The sequence below is a fragment of the Lissotriton helveticus genome, chromosome 8, assembly GCF_964261635.1.
Source record: "Lissotriton helveticus chromosome 8, aLisHel1.1, whole genome shotgun sequence".
NCBI lineage: Eukaryota > Metazoa > Chordata > Amphibia > Caudata > Salamandridae > Lissotriton > Lissotriton helveticus.
In genome coordinates this window covers 1,705,076,159-1,705,091,130 of record NC_136069.1, presented here as the reverse complement: position 1 = coordinate 1,705,091,130, position 14,972 = coordinate 1,705,076,159, and positions in this window count along the sequence as shown.

Sequence of the window (14,972 nt, the reverse complement as noted above, 5' to 3'; positions counted from 1 at the left end):
AGGGTAGAGGGATATTGAGCATTTAATGTTTTTTTCTTTTTGATAGAGTAGGCTATTGTAAAAGCCCTGAAGGAAGCTTTAAAAGCATCCCAGTTGTTAGGACCAGAAGTTTCTTTAGGATGAATAAATTGAAAAAATTCCATAATGAACGAGGTAGCTTCAGCAATAAAGGTTTGGTCTTATAATAAAGTGCTATTAATGTGCCATCAGCCCTGTTTGGGGAAAATGAAAGACATATCCAAGGAAGATATGAAAAGGAGCATGGTCAGAAATAAAAATAGACCCAATCTCTGATGATTGAATAGATGGAACTAGGGATTTGGAAACCAAAACATAATCTATACGAGACATAGAGTGATGTAAATGTGAAAAAAATTGAATTCACATAAATCAGGATTACACATTTTTCACACATCAAAGAATGGACGAGAGGAAATGACAGACTGAAAAGCGTTATGGAATTATCAGGTTTGAATTTGCACTTAGATGTGCTTTCAGTGAGACCTAACAAGTCATTAAAGTCACCAGCAACAATTACATTAGGGTTGGAAATTGAAGAAAGTTTCATTTTCATACTATGCCAAAATTCTGGGTCAGCTTTGACTGGTCAATAATATTTTAAAAAATTACTTTTTGGGAATATAATAGCATCAACCAAAACCCATTGGCCATTCGTATCACATTCAGTGTATAAAATCTGAGTATTAAGGGATTTATGGAATAAAATGACAACACCACCTGTACGATTAGCAACAGGAAAAAAAAAACTTGATTCACCCATTGACATTTCAGTTTGAGAGATTCCATGTCCCTACAATGTGTTTCCTGTAAAATAGCTACATGGGAATTAAGTTTAGATAAATGGGATAGTGCCTTTTGATGATTTACGGGGTGACTGAGACCATGGACATTCCACGAAACAACATTAAACATGTTGCGGGTTGACTAAGGGAATATGGAGATAGGTATAATGGCTGCAGAGACAATAAAAGAGACAAAAGGACGCCATTTAACAACAACTACCTCATGATATGAGGTAAGAACAATAAATTAGCTAGATGAACAATTTAAAAACACACTCATGTGAGAACAAGAAAAAATGTTAAAAAAGTGAAGAAAAAGAAAGTCCAATACAAGAAAGAAAGAGAAAGAGGGGAGGAAAAAGCAAGGAGAGAAAAAGTAGACAGATTATGGAAAAAAATCCAGATCTGAAGTGAAATGATTAATAGGTAGGCAAAGAGCATTTTAAAACCGAAAATAAAGAAGACGACAAGAAATGAACAATAATGAGCCCCTTGAAGAATGGAGACATGCAGAGTAATAAGAGAGAAAGGATGAAGATTAATGAGGAATAAGAACAATTAGTTAACAGTACAAAAAAGAAAAAGAAGCAAGGGTACCTTAGAATAGAAAAGAAAGAGGATTTATAGAAACAAAAAGAAGTATGTGTTAGAGAAGAAACATCAACAAACTGAAAAAGAGTTTAATCGTTAGTCTCCATATTACGAGAATAAATGCTATTTAGAAAGAGTTTCAGTTTAGCTCGATCATCGAAGGAACGTGGGTTTTCTTCATGTTTAATCTTGCAGAGACATGGATGAAGAATGTCGTATTGAATGTTCAAGTGTCTCATCTGGGGACAAAGAGCTAAGAATTCTTTCCGACGGGCACTCTTTGCATTAGAGACATCCTGTGAAATAAAGATTGTGACCAGACCAAATAAAATATTGTTTAATTTCTGCAGCCTTCAGGACACGTATAAGATCAGTAAATTCCCAAAAGGGCATTATAATACCACATGGCTTATTTGAGTTAGGTTGAAGAAGTTATATGTTGAGAGACGGTGAACATTGAAGATCCAGGAGATCCGGGAGAAATTTATTCCAGAAGGATAAAATGCCAGAGACCTCAATATTCTCCGGAAGACCATAGAGACGAAGATTATTTCTTCAGTTGAGAGTTTTAAGGTCTTCTGTGTGGAGTTTGAGTTTTTGTATCTCTTGCTCGATCCATGACGATCCATGATGATCCAGAAATCTTCTATTTGTTGCAGCTTCTCATTGGTTGCGCACATAAATGGTTGAAGACCACGTACCTCTTCCAAAATAGAGTCTAAAACAGGATTCTGGGAAGATAAAATAGGAGAGGGCGGGTCATTCTTCACTCTTTTTGGTATTGCACCTGAAGGCATTGGTTAAGAAGATGCGTGTAAGTCACTGGCCATCATGCTGTGATGAGTACAATGACAAGCAGGCAATAGAAAAGTTTGAATCTGGCCCATACAGTATAAAGGAGATGTTTTGTTACAATGACCATCGAAATGTAGGTAATCTTGAGAGCCTTGAGATATTCAGAAAGGCAGAGACGAAAAACGTTAGTCTGTGGTGCAAATACAGAATGTCATTTGAGGCCAACCCAGATGAAGAAACAATCAGTTGCCAGCAGAAAATGGAGACCAATTCACCAACAGGTCTTAAATAAGAACATATCACATATATTGCAAAGCAATGAGAACATTTTTAGTTATCGCTGAGAAAGCGCAACAAGAAGAATAAATGATGAATCATTTGACAGGCATTCCACATCCTAAAATGGTTGATGAATATGATAGGATGAAAGAAAATCACCACTGCACCATTCTACCACTGCTCACAGTCTTGAGCCTAGCCGCATACAAAGCAACGACACCGCTTTGTTCTACAGCATGCATCTTTAAATGTATAAGACATATGAGAATACAAGTAGAGACATACTTCAATTACAACTCCAGGCACACTTTAAAACCTGACAAAGCACACATCCAATTTGAAAGCGACACCTAAAGTTATGCAGTATACTTCAATTCAACATTTCCAAACACTAATACAAACTTCCATAATCACTAATTCATCTTCCAATACACAAATTTTACTATACACAATCTATTTCAAACATTAAAACAAACTACAATACACATCCCTACATTTCATAATATATTTAAAACATCACAGTTCTTGAATAATTCTTAAAGTTTGAAAACAAGATTAATATATAATACACCTCACAAATATATACCTCCCCTTCCAAATAATGTTGTAGAATATGCAATATCGGAAACTCATTAAAGATTTTCCTATGCACACAATCAATGTAATGCACCACTCTCAACAACGTAAAACCATTGATGGCAAACCTTCCCTCTCTTTCTCCGCTGAAATAAATGTAAGTAACAAATCAAATTGCTTTCTACGTTATTTCCTATTGTAAAACACATTTCTATTGGTTAGACATATCAACCCCCTAGCAACTGACTTCTAAAAGAGCCCAAATTGATTCTAGAATTTACGAGAGTCGCAACTCCACCGTACACCTTGGAACCACAAATCCATACGGGAGTTCAAAAATATATTACGAATAATAATATCACTATAAGAACACACCACTTCTAAGCATGATACTGACTTTGGAAATTTTACTTTAATAACATATTACTTATGTATAAATTAGAATTACATATTTTACAACCACAGTTAAGATTCAACCCTTCCCCCATTCTGCTTAATCCCAGTTTCCATAGTAACCGGTTTTGCAACATTCAGCTGAATAGGCAGGTCACAAGTTCACCATATTTACAAGTTCAGCACACGAGGTTACAAATGCAACCAGCAGGTGTGGTTGACTTTTTCAAAATATTACCTTATCCTATCTACTGTACCTTTCAAACATTTTTAAAGAACCAATAAGAAACATGATTTTTAAAGAAAGTAGCATGCACCGTATTTTTGAGTGTACAATGTTCGGAAATAGCCAATCAATTATCTACTTTTAAAAGAACAGCATCTTGCCCACCATTTTAGCTACCTCTCATTCTACCAACTGACTACCTCAGCTACAGACATCTTTTCATTAGTTCCAAACATCCCTTCAAGATGCTTACAGAATGGATTCTTGGACACAGCTATGTTTTCAGGTGCAAACGATATGCTGAGCACAGAGCAACTGACAAAGACCTACCTTTACAAAATGTATATATTAAATGGATTGCACAGAGAGGATTAAAGTTGTGCCAAACCTTTTTGCATATCCAACCCCCTGACCTCATGATTTTTTTATTTTTATTTATTTTAAACTTTTTATTGAAGAAAAAGAAATTACACACAAGGCAGTAAATTGTACATTCGGACATGTGTTACAACGTGGGGAAAAACCACAGTACAATATAATACAGAAATCATTGATGCAAGGGGGGGCAGTGAGGAAACAAGAGCAGTAATCACATAAGTTACACAAGACATGGAATGTCGGATCAGGGGGAAGGAGGAACCTCCGGAGTCTCAACGAATGGAGGCGTACATATGTTTCCACGGTAAGAATTCCACTGGCCCCAGATTTTATTCCACTTCCTAGGTCTGCCCCTAGCCACATACACCGTCTTCTCTCTAAACATGCACCAGTCCATGTTCTCCTTCCATACCGATACCGTGGGCGGCCGCTGGGAACCCCACAACTATGCGATGTCTCTCTTAGCAATCATATTCCCAAGGGTCGCCCACTGCTTCTGTGCCACACCATAACAATTCGGCTCCCAGACATTCAACAGACAGCGCCTGGCCTCGGGCAATAATGCCACTCCCGTGACCCTTTCCATCACAATATGGACACGATTCCAATACGCCACTGCCTCCGGACACTCCCAAATTATATGGAGGAAGGTTCCGACCAGTCCACATCCACGCTTACATAACCCATCCAAGGAATAACCCATACGAATCAAGCGCGGGCCAGTGACATATACACGATGTCGGATTTTGAGCTGCACGAGTCGGAGACGGGCCGGAATCGCGACCTCCTTAGGCGAGGATAGCGCAGATTGCCAGTCCTCGTCGTCCAACTCTAAGCCGTCACTGGTCCAAACCTCCCTGAGACGCACCAACAAACCTGACCGATCATTAATCAATTTCTTGTATATCAAAGAAATAGTGCTGTCGGGCACATAGCCGTCAAGCACCCGATCTTCGAGTGGGGAAGATTCGGGGATGTTAGTGCCCCCCAGGAAAAACCAAACTCAATGCGTGGTGAATCTGTGCGTAACAAAAGAATTCCCTGTCACTCAACTCATACTCTGTCTTCAATGCCCCGAAGGTCTTGATTTTACCCTTGACCCAAAGATCACTCACCCTACTGATACCAATCATATCCCACTTTTCAAATCCTTTCTTCTTCCAAAGGCATCCCAGTCTTTCAGATGCATACAACGGAGTCGCTCGGGTTAGTCGATTCCTCCATCCCATTGCCGCATTCGTGTCATGCCACACTCGTACCGCAATCTTGGTGGGTCCCGATAGTTCCCTTCCCGCTACTTTGGAATAAAGCGCCCTATTGTAGTTCCCGCCCGGTAACAAATATTTATCCATCTCAAATGCCGGGTTAGAGGCCGGCGCGTACGTTTCATGATTAACCGCTCCCAGCTGAGAGGCCCAGTAATATCGCCTGATATCCGAGTGCTATAACCCCGTCATACCAGGGGAGTGTAAGCTTAGGAAGGGCAATACGCGGGCGTCCATCCCAGAGCAATTTCCTCTGAAGACTCTCCACCTCTCGAAAGTAACTCGCCGGAATAACATCAAATGTATTCTGGAGAGCATATAAAAATCGCGGTAGGGACATCATCTTAAAAAGAGCTGCGCGCCCGAGTGGCGAAAGCGGTAGCTTGCGCCAACCCACAATGTCAAGTTTTAACCTCTGAAGAGGAGGGAGTAGATTAAGTTCATAGCGAGCCACTGGATCCAAAGATATAAAAATCCCCAAGTATTTAAATCCGGTTTGCGAGACCTGGACAGGGGACCCGCGCGGCAGGGAGGGGGCACCACCTGAAAGCACATACACACAAGACTTGGCCCAATTGATCACTAGGCCAGAATTTCTACCAAACGAGGTGAGCACATCAATCAAAACATTCAACGATTTTCGAGGGGACATAAGTTACAACAGAATATCCTCTGCGTAGAGCGATATGCGATCTTCGAATACCGGGGTCCATTGAACACCCTTCATCGAAGGCTCCCATCGCAACCAGGCGGCCAGAGGTTCCAGGGCCAGGGCGAAAAGAAGTGGGGACCACCCACAGCCCTGCCGCGTGCCCCTCCCAAGGACAAAGGGTCTAGACACTCGACCATTCACTACCACCTGCGCCAATGGCTCCTCGTAGAAAAGTTTCACCCAACCAATGAACCCGGGACCAAAGCCGAATTTCGCAAGAGTGGCCCAGAGATATGGCCATTCCAGTGTATCGAAGGCCATCGTAGCGTCCAAGGAAGCCAAAATGGCCGGCTCACACAGAAACGCAGCCCTCGCGAGAACACCGTGCAGATAAAACCAGACTGATCCGAGTGAATTAAGTCACTAATTACTTTTATCAAATGGTTTGCCAACAACTTGGCAAGAATCTTTGGTTCGGCGTTTAAAAGCGAATGGGCCTGTAGGACGCACAGCGATCCCTCGGTTTCCCCTCCTTATGGATCACCACGATGGTAGCGAGACGCTGAACACGAGGGAGGGAGCCGATGTCCCCCGACTCTAAAAACATGTCGCGGAGGTACGGCGCCATTGTATCAGGACGCAACTTGTATAGCTCGATGGGCAGACCGTTAGGACCCTTGGCTCTGCCCGAACGCACGGAGCGAATAGCAATGGCCACCTCTTCCGCTGAGAGTGCTGCGTCCATTAGGTCCCTGTCCGCTTCAGACAGGCAAGGCAATGCAATGTCACGCAGCAACAGATGAGAGTCTTCCTCAGGTCTATCAGAAACTGGGGAGTACTCAGTTTGGAAATGGTCCGCGAAACACTCAACGATCTCAGTCGGATCAGTCACACACACTCCATCAGCTTTCTCAATCACTGGAACCACACGACTCGCCCTCTCTTTTTTGTCTAGCCAGGCAATCAATTTCCCTGCCTTATCTCCCACATCATACAGTCTGCCCTGTTGCTCTCTACTCATGACTTTCGCAGCATCCGTAACCAGGGCTTTGTAATCTAGTTGTTTGAGGCTGAGGGTATGAAGTTTATCACGAGTCACTCCCAGGTCCAATTCCCCTTCAAGCTCAGCTATTTCAGTCTCTAAACGGACCACCTCCTCCTTTTTACTTTTCTTGGCACCAGCGATTAACGATAGTGCCTGTCCACGGATGACCGTCTTAAATGCCTCCCACAGTGATACAGAAGAGGACACGGACTCCTCATTCTCAGCAAAATACTGATCCCGGGACTTGATCAACTCTGCACGGGTTTTGGGATTGCGAAGATACCAGGGATTGATCGGAGCAACCCGACCCTCGTTACCCATACTAGTGTTCATCTGGAGCCACAGTGGGGAGTGATCTGATATGCCCCGGGCCAGGTGTCTAATCTCCCTGATAGAGGAGGCCTGTGCCGACGGCATCAAAACATAGTCAAGTCTAGAAAGACTGCTGTGGGCCCCAGAGTGGAAAGTGTATTGTGTCTGGTCCGGGTGCATCAGCCTCCAGCAATCAACCAGCCCCAGTGTATCCAAGAACCCACTCAACCAGGATTGCGACCTAGTGAGATCTCCGTGGGGGTAGCGATCTAGGGTACCGGAGACAACCGAGTTGAAATCTCCGCCTATTATCAGGATGCCCTCCAGGAGCGCCAACACCACACGCCCAAGATCTGCAAAGGTCGAGGTCAGTAGACCGGGCGGGCAATATACAGAGATCAGCGAAACGGTCCTCCCCTCCCATCTCCCGGTGAGAGCGGCGTAGCGCCCCCTATCATCAAGAATCACCTCGTCTATTTCAAGGGGGAGAGAGGTCTTGACTAGGATGCCCACGCCCCTAGAGCCAGAGGTGAACCCAGAGTGTACAGCGAGACGATATCCTCGCCGATTCATGGCGTGACAAGTATTTCCAATCAAGTGCGTCTCCTGCAACAACACAACATCAGGGGAGAGGCGTCGCAACAACTGTAGCCCTACTCCCCACTTTATCCTATGCCCCAACTCATTGACTTTCCAACACAATAGTTTCAACCCACTACACCCCATCCCGGAAATGAATGCAGAATCCACCCCATCGTGAACACAGTGACCAGATCCAAGAAGTAAAAATTACGTTGCCTTGAGAAAAGATAAAACACACCCAAACACTCCCCTCTACCCCCCAACTTGAACCCGTTACAATACCCCCCACCCTGCACCCCTGCGTTAGAGTCAAAAGCCACCCCAACTTGCAGTGTGCCTGTCGCCCTGACATTAAACTAGTCCACAAAAAGAAACCCGGAGGAGGAAAGAGTCCCACTCCCCCCACCACCCTCGGGCATGCAACAATAAATCAGATTAGTACGAAAGACATCGAACCCAGCTGTACAGTATGTTAATTGTTCGGAAGACGGGAACCATATTGTCATTCTTGTTCCGACACGCCACCCTCAGCTCCACCCGAGTGCTCCGTTCGGTCGCTCCGCTTTGGTAATGTATCTAGCCAGTCATTCACTCTCTCGGGACGATCAAAGAGAAACGTCCGCTCCTCATATTCGACACGAAGCCTAGTTGGAAAGAGCATCGCATATTTTAAGTCCATGTCTCTCAACCTTCGCTTCACCCCTTGGAATCCCATCCTTTGCCTCTGAACGAACTGGGTGAAGTCCGGGTAAAAGCTCACCGTTGTGTTTTCGAACTTCACGGGGCCGGCCACCCCTCGATGCCTGCAGGGTAGTGTCTCTATCTCGGAAGTTAAAAATTCTGGCAATGATCGGCCTCGGAGGAGCACCCGGCTTCGGTTTTTCCACCCGGCACTCGGTGCGCACGCTCCACAGCAAAGAATTTACTAAGTCCCGTGGGGGCGAGATGATTTAGGATGAGGTCCTCCACAAGGAGATCTGCAGTAGGATTTTGCGAGTTTTCAGGGACCCCGATAATACGTACGTTATTGCGTCGGGCCCTATTTTCAAACTCCTCCAGTCGATGAGCCATGAGATGATTGGAGGATCGCAGGTTGCGGACCTCCGTCTGCAAGTCGGACTCATCGGTCGTGAGGCTGGAGGTCTTCAAATTTAACGATTTGACCTTCTCATTAGTCTTCGATAAGTCCGCTCTAATCAAAGTGACGTCAATGGCTACAGTGTCGAGTTTAAGGGCGAGAGCCTCATATTGTTGGCCAATGGAGGTCTTCATATTGGCAATGGAGCCCATGACATCCTGTAGAGTCAAGTCGATCGGCGCGTCTGGGTCTTCCTTAGCCTCTTCCAGGGTTCTACTCATACCTCCGGGGGACCCCTTGGGATGGGTATATCGATCCATGACATTCATTTGGACAGTTCCCCCTCGAAGAGGCGTCTTGGTTTTCCGCTTCTCGTTGTCGGGCCTGCCCGACATATTGGGCAGTGTGCCCCCAAGGGGCCCTTGAGACCTGGTGAAAATGGCCGTTCGCGGTCAACCCGCCAGAGTCTTCAAAAACCGGTGCCAGTGGCAGTAGAGGCAGCGTAGCTCAGCAGACGGACACTCGCAATCAGTGGCACACGATGGACCTGCTGAGTTCGGCTAGACCTCGGGCAGTTGGGTCAGTCTGGCGATCGAATGAAGCCAAAGACACACAAAACGAAACCGAAAGTTAACTCCAAGGCAATGAGCAGAACCCCTTGAGCCGTTGTTGTTCAACTACTTCCCGGGCGTCTCAGTGACTCGAGCCCCAGGTGTCGCCGTAGGGTGGGCCTCAAAAGTTCAAATTGTCGTTGTGACGGTTCCTGAAGTCCAAATCGATTTTTGAAAGCAACTAAGATATCAGCTGAGTTTCATCTCCAATAACCCGTCTTCATAATCAGGATATCTTGCAGGATATATGCGGAGGGCGGCGAGGGTCTCAGGAGCCCTGTGCTCACGCGGCCATCTCAGGTGCGCACGAAGCTCCTCCTCCCCTGACCTCATGATTGTGCACTGTGGTGGCACTGACCTAGGCACATTGACTGGGGTAGGTCTTGAAATGCTAACGAAGGACACCTTTTCACAATTAATGTTGCTTTTGCCTCAAACTGTCTTTGTATACTCTAAAATATGCCAAAGACAGAAATGGAAGTGGTCAAACCAATTCTGTCCACACATAGATAAAGCTAGGAAGAATGTCAATAAAGCTGTTTTTGCTTACCTCAGAGACCACAGGATGGGCTCCATCTATAACAACAATATCCGTTTTGATATGGATGACATCTATAGAAGTGATGGAGTACACTTTACATATCAAGGAACCAGAGTCATTCTCAACATCCTAAAGCTGTGCATCCGCACTTACATGTAGCTACCCTATAACACAATAGCGAATCTCTATTTTTTTTAACACATACATACTCTTTTTTAATTTATGGTGGATTCATGCACCCATTGCAAATCTGCAAAAGCATGAATTCAATGTACTACAACACAATACACTTTACAAGGTTAACTATTAATTTTAATTTTATATATTTTTACTAACTCTATCATTTTAATCTTATCATTAACTTCAATTACACACCCTTTTTAAAGCAACTTCACAAATGCAACACTACCATCTAAATTATGAAGTATTAAAATATTTATTTGAGGAGGATCCGTAAATCCGATGCAACGTTACATTGGGTGCCGCGCTTAAGAGGCGCATTGGGGTTGCAATTCCAAACTCGAAAGAAAAAAAAGCCCCACTTCTCTTATTAAGTATTCGCCCCGGGGACCCCATCCCCCGTGGCATGGCCATCTTTTTTTTAAAATACATTAATTAAAAGAAATGAAAGAAGGGGTACTGCATGGCCCACCTCTTGAGACCATTTTTGGCCCTGAGGACCCTATCTCCGGGGCTTTGAGGGGTGCTGCGTGGCTCCCCTTCCATGGGCTACCATTGACCCCGGGGACTCCATCCTCCAGGGCCGGGCCTCGTGTTGGGGACCAGAGGGGAGACCCAATGCCCCCGCGGTCCCTGCCGTCTTCCCACCCCCTGCGGAAGCTGGCATTGCTTATGGACAAGGGGAGCTGACATGCAGCTCCCCTTGTCCAAAAGCAATTTGCTTCACTTCATGGAAGCGAAGGCAGCTTTTCTGCTCTTGCTTCCATGAAGCACCATGTTATTGCAAACTGCAATGTCCCAGTGTTGAGCACCCCAGGACATTGCCGGAGCGGGCCCTGGTGGGTTGCTTTCCCCAGGGCCCAATGTAAAGATAACCCCATGTAGGTGGTGGTCCCCGGGTGTCGGTGGTTCATAACAGGCCCCTGTATTAACATCATTAGTGCCCAGGGGAGGTGTTGGACCCTGGGATGTGTGGGGGGGCTTGACCCCCCAAATTATATTTTTGACACAGCCCTGGGGAGGTGGCAGTCCTTGGTGCTGCGTGATGGGTGCAGGAGGCCCCCCCACACTTTTAAAAGAATAACAAAATAATCTAGCCGCAGGGATGTGGGGGTCCCAGGGCAGGTGGGACGGCCGCAAGCCCCCCATATTTCAATATATATTGCCCTAGGAGGTGGCGGTCCCCTGGGCTGTGGTGGCCTCCACAGGTCACCTGCATAAATATTCAGGAATGCTCCCAGGACCTAGCCCACCTAGGGGCTCATTAAAATTAAGCACGAGTGACCGTGCTTTTCTTTCTCAGGGGGTTTCGTGCACCAAGCACAACTTCTGCTGAAAGTTTTTTTTTTTTATGCTGTTATAGGGCCTGGGGATCCAAGTAGGACCCCCTGACTGGGCCTAGGGAGTCATGGTGCTTATACCCTGCCCCTTTCCTTCATTTATAACATTTATTTACCTTTTTTCTTGTGACTTGGTTCAACCGAGTCACAAAATGGCTGCCAACACATTTTAGTTGGCAACCAATCAGAATGAAGCTGCTCGTGCTCACGAGGGTTTGCGAAGCCTCCTCAGTCACCAGATATCGAAATGTTCTATTTTTGAATTTCTCAGGAACTACTTAACAGATTTCACAATTTTAAACCAAACTTGCTTTCTGACCCAAGAGCTCCCTTTTTGTCAAATGTGGTGTAATTCCGTTCAGCAGTTCGGGCTGTAGCCGTGTCTAAAGTTCCAATGGAAATCAACATGGAGAAAACACGTTTTGTGACCCCCCCTTTTATCTCGGCCCCTGCTTGATCAATCACCATGAAACTTTTAAGACAAGAACTGACCCCAGTGAAGCATAGATAGATAGATAAATAGATAGATAGATAGATTAGATAGATAGATTAGATAGATAGATAGATAGATAGATAGATAGATAGATAGATAGATAGATAGATAGATAGATAGATAGATAGATAGATAGATAGATAGATAGATAGATAGATAGATAGATAGATAGATAGATAGATAGATAGATAGATAGATAGATAGATAGATAGATAGAGAGATAGATAGATGGATAGGTATCAAGAGAGAGGGGCTCGGAACGCATAAAGGTCCAGCATGCATGCTACGATTACCTAATCATGATCGTCGGGATATTCTGTTCCTAGTAAGTATGGATTTGTTTGCTTAAGTCAGTTAAGTTCCACAGAGTCTGCAGGGATCATTACTCTGTAGGAACAAATGCCCTCACATACCTAGATAGGTGTCATGCTTCATCAATGCGCTTTTACTCCACGTTAGGCAGGCACTGCAATACAAGACGGGCCCCCTCAATGGGGGCTCTTTACCGGAAATCTTTTTATAAGCCTTACGGTCAAGTGTGGGTAAACTAGTAGATTGATGTATTTTATGTAAATATGTGAAAGAGCGGGATAAAGATAGAACAGGGGGTACTCTGCAGAAATATTTTAATGATTGAGTTCTAAGGCCTATCCTAAAACATGTGGTGCTACCGTCTAGAAGTGATTATATAAAGTAGCTGCCTACTCAGACAAATCCATACTTACTAGGAACTGCATACCCTGTTGCTCATGATCTTCTTGTGCATGACCTTAGTGATGGATGATTAATTTAGTTGGCAGAGCAGCGTAATTTATTTGTAATTCCATGATACAAGAGTAACACAGAATTCCAGAATTCCTCTAATTCCTCAGACAGAATAAAACATTTCACCCACCCCTACTAAAAACACTTAAACTTGGGAATGGGGTTGTGACTCAAAAACTAGTCATGAGGTTATCAATTTTATCAAATCAATACCACTGTTCCATAACAAAGCTCCGGGAGGGGTTAATTAAAGTACTTTTTGTTGCTGTTCTAATAGATAGAGGGTCCAGCTATAACATCTGCAAATTCAGTCTAAAAAACAACTTTTCACATAAGATTACCACTTGACATTGAAATTAGTGCCCAAACCCAAAACTTCCTCTAATTCAGCTGTATAGGATTCACTTCAGAGTGGAACCACAACGTCACCCAATAATGGAGCGGTACCAAGGGTGCACATTCTGGTGATTTGTGAGGAAGATTTAGTAATGATTTAAGGAAGGTATTCTCCTTTGCTGTCATGTTATTTGCATTAGAAATACCACATAATTATGCTTCATATAAAGCTGCGGGTTAAGCTTTGGGTATAAACAAAAGAAGGGCAAGGAAGACGGCGTTAAACTGAGTGGATTGATGCATTGTCAGAATTACTGCAATTCTATGGTGTACTTGCATGCTGCTCTTCTGTAACTGGGAACTCCAAGGTAATGAATTAGACACCCGTAAATCCAAAAAGTCAAACTTCTGTACTGATTTGAGAAGAATCTTACCCAAATGGGTTTTACCCTGTCTAACCTTATAGGAAATATATACCCTATATTTGTTCTTCTGAATGATACATACTCTGTCATTGCAAAAGTCTTCAAATGTGTTTAAGAGGTTTTCAAGCCTGAAGAAGTTCAAGTTGATAGCAGGATATCCCCTGAAAAATGCAGTGCCACTCAATTTTTGTGAATCATAGGTGCAACAGATAAGGTACTCAACAATACCCTTAATATACAGAGAAAATAGAGTGGGAGCCAGAATGCAGCCCTGTTGAACTCCCCTACATATTTGTTTTGGAGTGGAAAGCTTTCCCAACCTACCCCATATGTCTTCGGCATAATGAGACTGGTGGATTCTAATAATGGTGTCTAGAATGTGGAAAGGAACACCCATTTATCTGAACATCTCCCATTATCGCTTTCTAGGAACCAGATAAAACACAGCCTTAAATCAATGAAAGACACATACAGATGGTCTTTAGTCAGGTTGATGTACTCCCAAGTAATATGCATAAAATGAAAGATTTGGTCAATGGTACTAACTTTGTTGTGAAATCCTGCCTGGACCGTTGAAAGAATTTGAGCACCATCCATGTACCATGCAGCATATTAAGAAGCTGCTTCCCAAAAATCTTTTCTAAATTGTCAAGGAGGCTTATAGGTCTGTAGTTCCCAGGGGTCACCCTATGTTTTTTTTTTATAGATTGGTATAATGTGCACCCCGACACAGGAAGCAGGTGGATCTGCTCCACTCACAATTGCATTAGAAAGGAGATTAATATAAGGGTTCACATTTCAATCACAGATTGATATCAACCGCAAGGATAATATCAGGATCCGGGGCTTTCCCCAGGTGTTCCTCCTCTATCACAAAAACCAAAAGGGAAGCGTAGAGGTAGAGATAGAATCACCCTCCTGAACGGTTCATATAAACATAAGGATTCTATCAATGTGTGGAGGTGCAAGATATTTTTAAGGATTTTTTCAAAATTTAATTGTAGTGAAGTGATAGACTCTCTCTTAGAGATGGAAAGATGAGAGCACGTGTGCTTGTTTAAAATACCCCTCACACACTAAAAAAATCCGTTAGTGTCATGCTTCATCATAGGGGTCTTCCCGTCCCTATAACGGGGCGGGGCGTGCTACGACCAGACGGACTACGCGGGAGCACTATAAATGTGACAGAGCTATGTGTAGGTGCAGTGATAATACGTGAAGTGTAGGGATCTAACTAGTGAATGCAAAAAAATACAAAAAATTAAAAATTCCCTGGCTAGTAGAACAAATACACTTTATTGGAGTC